This window comes from Silene latifolia, chromosome Y, assembly GCF_048544455.1.
Source record: "Silene latifolia isolate original U9 population chromosome Y, ASM4854445v1, whole genome shotgun sequence".
Lineage (NCBI taxonomy): Eukaryota > Viridiplantae > Streptophyta > Magnoliopsida > Caryophyllales > Caryophyllaceae > Silene > Silene latifolia.
Genome location: NC_133538.1, coordinates 102,761,859 through 102,766,806, shown reverse-complemented (window position 1 = coordinate 102,766,806; position 4,948 = coordinate 102,761,859). Strand labels below are relative to the sequence as shown.

The window sequence follows — 4,948 nt, the reverse complement described above, 5'->3', positions numbered from 1 at the left end:
TAGAGTGGCCGTGGCTTGGCCATGTCCTTTGGTCTTTCTTGCTTCGTTTTTTTTATGAATCGTTTATTCTTTATTTGTTTTGTCGCTTGTAATTTATCGTTGTTCGTCGAGTTGTAATTTTCAAGTTAGCTTTCTTTTATCGAGTCAAAACCTCTTCCAAAAACCTTAGTCTTGTTTGGTTAGATGGTTGTGCCCCAATGCAAGTAAGAGCATAGTAAATCGCATGTTGTTTAAAGCAACATGGCCCGACTTATGCTAATGCATGCTTTGGTGTGTGACCCAATGTCTAATTCGATAAGATTAAGTGAAAGCACACATTACGAGGAGTGACCCAAGGCCTTGAGTCATGTAAGCCGTGGGCCACCCCTTTGTGCACGTTTTTCTAGGTCGAATGGCCGTGTAATGCGTCATGTACGGTTTTGTGTATAGCGTTGTATTTTAGATCGAGTTGTATCTTTAATTTCTCATTGTGTCGGCATGAAATGCCTGGGTTGTAATAGGGTAGATCCCAACGGCTCCCCCATTCCCCCTAAGCCTTGTTTGCTTTGTTTTGTATGTTGTTAGATCAATCAACCCACATGCTAAATTACGACTTTGACAAAGTTAGTTTAGTTGCATCTAAATCGACATAGAAACTTCACATGTTAGGGTTTTGAAAACGATGTTTGCATATCATATATCGTAGTAGCTATGACCTTGTTTGAAATCCGATACTTGACTTAGTAGAGGCCGTTATCGACGGGCGGGGTTAGGTGTCCTTATGGGCTTCCTAACACGTACCCTCACCCCTTACTCAAGATCTATGGTTTGTGGATCCGTCTAAATACCATTGGATTACGAGAGTCATTCAAATCGAGTGATATAGGGTACAAGTCTTTATCTTTAATCACTCGTAGTCGATTGGCTTTATGCTTTTCAATGAAAGGTGTAAAGTTGACTTGAACGGTTCCAAGTTCCCAAAAAACTTGGTGGCGACTCTAATTTGTCTTAATTCGATTCGAAAGAACCTTGAGTCGATTATGCCTAGTGTGGATGCCGCGGACGCAGTTCCTGCGGGCGTTGTCCACAGTATAATTCTTATAATCCCTCTTTAATTATTGTTAATCACTTTCATTTATTCATCATGTTTCACTTTGTTGGTATGATTGACAACCTTGCTAGCATGTTCAACATGATAATGAGTGAGTAGTTTCCTTAGCTAGGGTTAATGGGTGATTAGGGGAAACCAACATGGGGATGATTCATGCTTAAATTAATATGCTTTCGTAGTTTATTTGCTTGCTTGTTGTGATCTCAACTTATGCACATGTTATGTTTGATGAAATGTGAGCCTGTGAATCCTTGCATTTTTTACCCATCACCTATCTTTTCAATGAGACTTGTAAGACATAAACCAACTCGAGTCTCATTAGACCATGCATATTGTTGAGTAGGGAAGATTAAGTCGACTTGTAGGTGTTGTACAATCTAATCGATTCGGCTCCGGGACCCAAACTTTCCTAGGATTGTAAGATATAAACCAACTCAATCCATCACAACAACAATTGCTTGCTTATAACTTGAGAATATGTTTGTATGATTAATTCCCATGAATCCCCTATGACCCCATGACACCCTAGTACCTTTTATCAATTGTTTACATCCCTTTTTATTCATCTTGCTTGTTTACTTTCATTGCTATTTAGTTTAGTGATCTTCTACATCAAACCCCAATTGTGACACCCCTTAAGACACCACTAGTTGCAATAGAAATCTCATCTCAATTCCCGTCCCTTGGGATCTGACCTTTACTTGCCTCTTTACTAATTGTTGAGTTGTTTGTGAAGTTATAAATTGTGTTTTGGTCTAGGTGCTCCTAACGACAAGTAACCGAAAAATATAGTCCGACCAAAAATGGCGCCGTTGCTGGGAATGGTGTTAACTTGATTTATATTTTCTTGTATTGTTATTAGTTGTGTCTTTCTTTGCCTTGGGGAAGTAAAGCTCCTCAAGGTTTGTTCTAATTGTTTTGGAGTTGTTTGATATTTTGCATGTCTAGAAGGTCACAAGGTGACTTGTTACCCTTTGATCACGAAATTGAAAGGACCTTGACAACCAATAGGAGACTTTCTAGGAGAACTTTGAGAGGTATTGGTGAGGTTGTAGATATTCAACCAAATACTATTGAGTTCATCAACCCTTTTGCAAGAGAAGGTGAGGAGAACCCAACACAAAATCCAACACAAAATCAACCCACAATGCCTAAGTTTTCATCACATTCCGTACCCACCGAGGAGAACCTACCCAATGGTACTCCCACACCACAACATCTAACCGGAAATTTTATTGCCAAATCCGCATTTATCCAATTAGTCGAAAGAAGCCAATTTGGGGGGATGCCTAGTGAAGACCCTCATTCTCATATGGAGACTTTTTGTGACTATTGTGATGCGATTTCTCAAACCGGTGTAACTCAAGACCAAATTCGATGGGTCTTATTTTCTTTTTCTCTAATTGGCACTGCAAAACAATTGTTGAAAGGCCTTGATAAGGCTACTCTCCGAATTGATTCTTGGAAAAAGTTGGCTCTAGCTTTCTACAAAAAGTTCTATCCACTGGAAAAGACTAACATGCTAAGAGCTCAAATCACGGGCTTTAAGCAAAGGGATGAAGAATCTTTGTATGAAGCTTGGGAGCGATTCAAGGGAATTTGTCGCTCATGTCCTCACCATTGACTTAGCGAGTGGTTCTTGGTACAACAATTTTGGAACGGTCTTTATGAAGATTCAAGGAACATTCTCAACATGGGATCAAATGGAATGTTCACCGAAGTTGATGACAATCAAACTTGGAAAAAAATTGAGGAAATGGCGGTCCATAACTCACAATATAGTAGACCTCACAAGGCTACTAGAGGAGGAAAGCATGAAGTGGACTCCATTACTCAATTGGGCGCTCAACTTAGTGCTCACATTGATACCATCAATTTGAAGTTTGTAAAAGCTATGGCTAGACTTGAAGAAGCCTCGAAATCACCAAAGCATCATGTTAATGCCATGAGGGCATCTTCATCAATCCCAAGTGGGATATGTGAGAATTGTGGAACTTTGGGACATGACCAAGGTGAATTAGGGGAACAAATGAACAAGTGAATGCTTTCCAAGCATACAAGAGTGGTACCCCTTATTCAAACTATTACAATGAAAACACCAAATTCCATCCAAATCTCTCATACAAAAGCCAAAATATTCAAAACCCTCAACCAATATACACCCCACCTCCAATGAGAAACCAAAATCAAAGACCCTTTTACAACCAAAACCAAGGTTACCAAAATCAAACTCCATACAATCAATAAAATGACCAAGGTTTTGATGTTCAAAAAGCGGTCCTCCAAATGCAAAAGAATCAACAAGAGTTTTTCACTCAAATGCAAAAGGATAGTCAAGCAAAGGAAATCACCATCAACAACATCCTAGCTCACACCAAAATGTTGGAAACCCAATTGACTCAACTAGCATCTTCAAGCTTACAAAGACAAAATGGGCAATTACCACCTCAAAGTAATCCCCCAAGACATGAAACGGTTAGTGCCATTCACTTGAGGAGTGGTACAAGGTATGAAACACCGAAGAAGCAAGTTGAGGATGAAGTTGTGGAAGCTAGTGACAAAGAAGAAATTATGCAAAACTCCAATGATGGAGAACCATCAAAAGAAGAAATTTCAAAGAAAAATGAAGACAAGGTCAAGGAGAAGGAGCCCATTGTGATTAGACTTCCTTTTCCGAGTCGTGAAGCCAAGACCAAATTTGATGACCCACTTGGAAAATTTATGGAAATTGTGAAGAATTTGGAAGTCTCAATTCCTTTCACGGAATTAATCAATCACGTGCCGGCCTATGCAAAATACATGAAAGACATCCTCACAAAGAAGAAGTCGATCCGGAAGCTTGAGACTATCGCCTTCACTAAGGTGAGTAGTGCAATCCTTCAAGGGAGTTCACCTCCAAAACTCAAAGATCCGGGAAGCTTCTCAATACCGTGTACCATTGGCGAAACCACGATCAACAAAGCCTTATGTGATCTAGAGGCTAGTGTGAGTGTTATGCCGTACTCGGTGAGTAAAAGGTTAGGGATGGGAGAGCTTAAATGCACCAATATCACACTCCAAATGGCCGATAGATCGACGAAGACACCATTAGGGATATGGGAAGATGTTCCCGTAAGAGTTGGGAAATTTTTCATCCCGGTGGACTTTGTCATTGTTGACATGGAAGAAGACTCCAACATTCCAATCATTCTAGGAAGACCTTTCTTACACACCACGGGTGCGGTGATTGATGTGAAGCATGGAGAGCTCACTCTAGAAGTGAGAGATGAGAGCATAACTTTCAATCTTGATAAGACCATGAGAGCTCCCCGTTTGCATGAACCATGTTTTATGGTTGATCATTATAGCCGGAAGGCTGATAGGAAGAAGTCGGAATTCCAATGGAAGAAGAGAATTGAAGATGCTCCATTCAAAGAGCAAGTGAATTGTAACAAAGAGAGCTTGAAAAGCTCACCAAAGTCAACCAATGAAGAGGATGGCCTCATTGTCAAAGACAAGAAAGTGGGAGAGTTGTCTCTATCAACTCAAGATATCTTTAAGTAGATGAAGTTTGTGGTCTTTGGGACGATGAGTTTTGAGGGATTTTCAATCCCTATATTGGTAATGCTATCGATCAAGACCGACAACAAGGGCAAAGGTCTATTGAAGACCTTTATCATGATAATGAACAAGCTTTTAATTATTTCTTCAAAGTGTTGAGCAACATCAACAACACCTTGGACATGCCCCCATGACATCTCACTAAGGATGAGAGTTTGGTGGAGTCCTCCCTAAACCACCATTTGTAAATATTTCTAACTCCCTAACTCGCATTTTAATTCTTACATTACATTTTTTGTCATTATTGGATTTTTATGC

General features: G+C 39.9%; 1 non-coding gene across 1 annotated transcript; it reads right to left on the bottom strand.

The window, feature by feature from the left end:
• Positions 1–2,609: 2,609 nt before the first annotated feature.
• Positions 2,610–2,716, bottom strand: LOC141636129 (small nucleolar RNA R71). Its single transcript, XR_012540763.1, has one exon. It is a non-coding gene; the product is annotated as a small nucleolar RNA R71 (small nucleolar RNA).
• Positions 2,717–4,948: the final 2,232 nt, after the last annotated feature.